Below are 6316 nucleotides of genomic sequence, written 5' to 3'. Positions count from 1 at the left end.
AGCTCCCTCCCATTAAGAAGGCAAGAAAAATAAAACCCATTACAAATATGTATAGACATGCAAAACAAATTTCTGCATTAACTGAGTTCCAAAGACAAATAAACAAACAAAAAACCCTCCAAGAAATAGAAGAAAATATGCTTCAATCTGTACTCTGAGTCCGTCAGTTCTCTTTCTGGAGATGGATTCTGCTAATAGACTTTAAAGCACTGGCTAAGCAGGATTGAGAGAGGCAGTAGGAAGGTCTGGGTCCCAGTCTCTGACTCGTACTGGTCATGTGATCCAGGACAAGGCCTGAGCAGTGCATGGAGCGCGGGACTGGAGTCCTGCCTCAGGTGCTTGCTAGCTGGGTGACCCTGGACAGGCCGCTAAATTTCTCTTGGTCCCTTTTTTCTCATCTGTAAAATGGGGATAATCATAGCACCTAGCTCAATAGGTTGTTGTGGGGATCCAATGAGGTAGCCTAAGTAGAGTGCTTTGTGATCCTTCAAGTGCTATGTAAATGCTAGCTGTTATTATTAACTCCTATCACTACCACTACTGCTACTGCTACCGCTACTGTTCATCTGTTGGTATCCCCATGCAATCTTTCAACCAGCACAGAAGGTGCTGAATGGCATTGGTAGAGGAGATCCCTCACTGGGAGCTTGCCATGTCAGCGAAGTCATAGGTGTGGTCTAACCATAAATTTGGGCGGTTACTCCTCCTACTCCTATTACTGCTCCTCCAACTCCTCCTCTTCCTCCTCCTCCTCCTCCTCCCCACTGGTAGCAGTACTCCCACTTCTACTCCTGTCACTACTTCTCCTACGACTCCTAGTACTACTGCTACTCATTACTACTGTTCCTCACTACTCTTCCTCTTCCTTATTACTACTACTGCTATTACTACTATAGGAGAAGAAAGAAGAAAGAAGGAGAAGAAGAAGAGAAGAAGAGAAGAAGAAGAGAAGGAGAAAAAGAGAAGAGAAGAGAAGAAGAGAAGGAGGAGAAGAAGAAGAAGAAAAGATGAGGAGGAGGAGACGGAGGTAAAAGAAGCTTGGTCATAGCATGGAAAGAACACAGCTCTCAAACAGAGGAATGGGACTAGCCCTGTGTAATCACTGGCATTGGGTATGAGGAGACTCCCTCTACCTGGACAGGTCAGCATCTTCTCTGCAACTTATAATCTTCCAGCATTGCCTAGCACACTGGGAGGTTGTGACTTACCCAGGGTCAAATAACCAGTATGTCAGAGGTTGAGACTTGAACTCAGATCTTCTTGACCCCCAGCCTACCTGTCTGTTTACTAGCTACCTCGTGCTACCACTCCGGAGTCAGGGTCTGAATCCCTGGCCTGAAACTTCTTGTATGACCTTGGGAAACGGATCTAATCTGCCTTGGCTTCCTCTCCTCACTGGTAAAATGAGAGGGTTGTACTAAGCAGTCTCTGAATTCCCTTCCAGCTCTGAATACCTTCTGGTTCCTTCTTGTTTTAAAATTATCTTCCTGTAGAGCTGTCTTTCCTATGCCTGGAGGGTTATTGTGACAGAATAAATTAAAAGGTGCTTTTCAAAGTGTTAAGGTTTATGCAAAAGCAATGATCATCATTTATAAATATGCTAATGGATATTTATCTGACTGTCACTTGAATAAATAGTGTTATCTCCTAGTCTTCCCAGAAGAGTTTGGAGAGTGTCTAAGGCACTGTAAAGGGAACTTGGGAGCCAGAGTCCCTGGTGAGCCAGGTTTCTGGAGCTGGAAAAGATAAGGATAGATCAGAGTAGACAATTGAAAAGAGAGATGGGGAGCTGAGCTGGAGGGCATGAAGGGGCCTAACTCTGCAAATTGTTGGCACCTATCTTAGTCTCACCTGTTGGGAATAGAGCCATTATTATTCTGCTGCAGAACATTGGCCTGAAAGGTCTGCTACTGTCCTATTGACCTACTTTGAGGTGGGGATGGGATGCCAGGGGATTCTGCATTCCCCAAATTGCTCCTACCCATGTGTATCTGATAGGCATCAGGGTAGGCTGAGAGTTAACAATTTATAGACTTCCGTACCTGTTTCTGAGCATCCTTAGCTCTGACATACAAACAGGGTTTTAGTCTTGATTTTCCATGACTCTCTGGTCACCTGAGAAACAAGAAGGTTCAGAGTGCCAGGCCTAGAGTTGAGAAGACTCATCTTCTTGAATTCATTTTTGGTCTTAGATATTTACTAGCTGTGTGATCCTGGGCAAGTCATTTCACTCCTTTTGCCTCAGTTTCCTCATCTGTAAAATGAGCTGGAGAAGGAAATGGACAGCACTCCAGTTTGTCTGCCAAGAAAACCCCAAATGGGGTCATGATGCCTTGGGCATGACCGAAATAATGACAACAGGGGGTGAATCCAAGAGATGATGGGGAACTATATGGAGCTGGTAACTGGAGGGGAAGAGTTGTGTCATTCATTGGTATTGGTATCTGTTAGTTATCTCTGCTCTGCAAATGAGCTGAGAACTATGTGCTAGAAACAGTAGGTTCAATGTAAAGGGTGAGCAACTGAAACAGGAAGAGAAAATTCTGCCTCTGGCTCTTAGAAGGAGTTGGTGTACTTGTGATGATAAAGACAGGCTCTGGGGATGGTGCCTGAAAGAAATGGAGGCCACCCGGCTGCTAGGAAGACTAGGCTTAGATACTAGGATAGAACCATTGGTGATGAAGCTGAGATCCATAGGGTTAAGAAGCAGCCTTAGTATCTGGCTGGTGAGCGCTCCAAGCAAACCCAGCAGAATAGAGACAAATAGGTCAGTGGCCAGAACTGACTTTCAAGGGCCTTGAGTCATAGAGACCTCCAGGAGAAGCAAAGGAATGCCTATAAAAATGCCTTTGACTAAGATGGCCTTAAGCCTGGGGAAGGAATTTGGAAGAGTTTTCTTTCACCAAGGGACCATAGACCAGGGCAATAATCCCTAGGAATGATGAAAGATTCTGTTTAATAGAAGCACATTGTATCTCAGGGCCCAAGGGAATGTTTAAGACCCACAGGAAGGCATTATGGCACAATGGATAGAGTGCTGGGCCTAGAGTCTGGGGGACTTGCATTCAAAGTTCCCCAACCCCCATTGACACATAGTTACTTTGTGACCTTGGGAAAGTCACCCAATCTCTCTATGCCTCAATTTCCTATCTGTATAATGGGGTTAATAATACCTGTGACACCTAGCTTACCAGCTTGTTGTCAGTTGCCAGTGAAATAATGTATGTATAGCACTTTGTAAGCCTTAAAGTTGCCTGTAAATGGCAGTTGTTACTATTATACAAGGTGTCCCAAAAGTCACAGTGCAGCTTTAAGCTTTAAATTGATTAGATTAGATTAAATTGAATGTCAAAATTGACTTTAAATTAAATTTAAGTGTCAATAGCTTAAAATTGCACTAAGACATGATGGCTAATGTGGAAATATATTTTGCATGATTTCAGATGTATGATGGGTGTTGCATCCCTTGGTTTCTTAATGGGTGAGAGGGGTGGAAAGAAGGAGAAAATTTGAAACTTAAAGTAAAAATTAAAAAAAAAATTACAGGACTTTTAGTACTTGAAAAGGAGGTTAGGAAGCAAGTTGTGGAAAGGTCTGAAAAATCCCACCAGACTTGGTTATGGTAGGAGGGGTTATGGAAGGTTTCAAACACTAAACAGAAGATTTTATATTTGAACTTGTAGGTAATAGGCAGCCATTGAAATTTATAGGAAGAAGTAGAAACCTGCATCTCCTTAGCTCCTTAGTGGGTCTAGCCCAGAGGTGGGGAATCTGTGGCCTTGAAGCCTTGGTCTGGAAGAAGCAGTGGGCCTATCCATCAGGGAGAACGACTTCTGAGATTCATAGGAAGCAAGTCCTTGGGGTTTTTCCCTACATTACAGTCAAACTGGCCTGCTTGCTGTCAAGTCCTTCTCTTTACTACCAGTATTCTCCCAATGATGCTTCATTAATGACTGCAAACCTCATCATTATATGAAAAAAAAAACAGCCCACCAACAATAACTAGAATTACATAGGTATTCGTGTAATTGAGAGCAGAGAGGTGCCTTAAAATACCAGTTAGTTCCACCCTTCTTTTGACAGATGACAAAACTGGGTCCCAGAGGGGCTAAGTGATTTGTCCAAAGTCACACAGGTAGTAAGTGGCTGAGCCAGGATTTGAACCCTATTGTTCTAGATTCCACATCTGGCACTCCCTTTTTCCCACTGTGTCCCTGGGATGCCCCTCCATTTCTTCAGCTTATTGGGCTAGCCTAGGTAGAGACAGGATGAAAGTCTAGGAACTCCTGATCCACAAACCCAGGGAAGGAGGGCATGGAAACAATTAAGTGCAGTTAGGGCTCAGGGAATAACTGGGGAGCTCCAAAGAAGCAATCAGCACCTATCCCCTGAGCAGATGGTCTGGGCTCCTCATAAGCCTGGAGTGACCCTGTGGTGACAGAAGGGATTAGCTCAACACTGTTTGCTAACAGCTCAGAGATGAGGCTTCCCAAAGTGGTATTGTAGGAGGTGGTTTTGCTTTTAACACTTAATCTAATTGGGGCATTAGAGGTATCCATCAGGACTGGACTGGCGATTCTTATGGAATAGGGAATTCCTAGATGAGGAAAGCCCCTCTATTAATTAATATAAGCCTCTCTTTCTTTGCTATTTGAGAGTCTCAGAGACTTGCCTGGACCCAGAGCCTTGAAAAATTAAGTGACATGGGGCGGCTAGGTGGTGCAGTGAACAGAGCATGGGCCCTGGAGTCAGGAGGACCTGAGCTCAAATCCGGCCTCAGACTCTTAACACAAAAAACTAGCCAAGTGGCTTTGGGCAAATCACTTAGCCCCAATTGCCTCCAAAAAGCAAAAAAAAAAAAAAGAAGAAAAGTTAAGTGACTTGTCTAGTATCACATTTGCTGTTGTTGTTGAGTTGTTTTCAGTAGTACCTGACTCTTTGGGACCCCATTTAAGGTCCCAATTAAGGCAATTGGTGTTAAGTGACTTGCCCAAGGTCACATGGCTAGTTTTGTGCTGAGTGTCTGAGGCCGGATTTGAACTCAGGTCCTCCTGACTCCAGGGCTGGTGCTCTATTCACTGGGCCACCTAGCCGCCCCCTGAGGTTTTCTTGGTAAAGATTCAGAGTAGTTTGAAGTTTCCTTCTCCAGTTCATTTTACAGATGAGGAAACTGAGGCAAACAGGGTTAAGTGACTTGCCCAAGGTCACACAGATAGTAAGTGAATTAAACTCAAGAAGATGAGTCTTTCTGACTCTAGGCCTGGTGCTCTATCTACTCTGCCACCTAGCTGCCCCACTTCTCTGGTGGCTGAGATTAAAGACATGGGCTACAGTGCCTGGCTCATTATTAAATACTTAAATGACATTTGTGTTCTGTGTCTCTTAGGCGTACAATAATACTGGCAGAATATTGGTGTTAAATATGTTTAAGAGAGGCTTGAGGTCATTAAAGAAGCCAAATTTCCTGAAGGCCACCCAGCCCATTTCTCCCTCCTGTTTAACTCTGGCCCAATCTATTGTCTGTTTGTGCTGTCTATCCCAATTTACCAAAGGACAAGGACCATAGGTTGTCCATCTAACTGCATGTCTGAATATGGACAATGGACACATTTCAACCATATATTTTTTCTTATGCGGATGGTCAGGACAGAATCTTTTGAGTGGTTCCAGACTTCTAGGAGGGATGGAACATTTCAGGGCTTGATGCAACAAACATAATGTCATGTGTAGACAGGAGTATCCGGAACCTCATCATCCATAGGGAATCCCTCTTCAGCTTGGACTCTGCTGGATCGTACCATCCCAGTAGTGAATGTCTTCGGTGAGACTGCTTTATTCTTCTACTAACATTTATGACCAGAGGGTAATTGTGTGAGGTTTTTTCCTGTTGCTAAGTCTTCTGTCTTTCCAGGAGTCTTGAGTGATTTTTGATGAGTGGGTGGGAGACACCCTGTTTGGACGAGCGCCTTTCCAGCAGCACCTTACTAAATCACATGACCTTTCTTTCTTTCTTTCTCTCTCTCTCTCTTTCTTTCTTTCTTTCTTTCTTTCTTTCTTTCTTTCTTTCTTTCTTTCTTTCTTTCTTTCTCTCTTTCTCTCTTTCTTTCTTTCTTTCTTTCTTTCTTTCTCTCTTTCTCTCTCTCTCTCTCTTTCTTTCTTTCTTTCTCTCTTTCTCTTTCTTTCTCTCTCTCTTTCTCTCTCTCTTTCTTTCTTTCTTTCTTTCTTCCTTCTTTTCTTTCTTTCTTTCTTTCTTTCTTTCTTTCTTTCTTTCTTTCTTTCTTTCTTTCTTTCTTTCTTTCTTTCTTTCTTTCTTTCT

The 6316-nt window shown here is 43.4% G+C and overlaps 2 long non-coding RNA genes across 2 annotated transcripts in view; both read left to right on the top strand.

Annotated features, from left to right (window-relative positions):
* LOC138168529 (uncharacterized) overlaps positions 1 to 6316 on the top strand; it is a 69731-nt gene that overhangs the window by 32041 nt on the left and 31374 nt on the right. The gene's annotated exons all lie outside the window — the stretch shown is intronic.
* LOC138169099 (uncharacterized) overlaps positions 341 to 6316 on the top strand; it is a 21559-nt gene continuing 15583 nt past the window's right edge. Inside the window, exon 1 of the long non-coding RNA XR_011170272.1 lies at positions 341 to 1141. This is a non-coding gene — a long non-coding RNA (uncharacterized lncRNA). The remainder of the gene's footprint in view (positions 1142 to 6316) is intronic.

This window comes from Petaurus breviceps, unplaced genomic scaffold, assembly GCF_028583685.1.
Source record: "Petaurus breviceps papuanus isolate PSGF00001 unplaced genomic scaffold, PetGlider_PUasm1.0 37, whole genome shotgun sequence".
NCBI classification, from domain to species: domain Eukaryota; kingdom Metazoa; phylum Chordata; class Mammalia; order Diprotodontia; family Petauridae; genus Petaurus; species Petaurus breviceps.
This window is presented reverse-complemented; position numbering and strand designations above follow the sequence as displayed.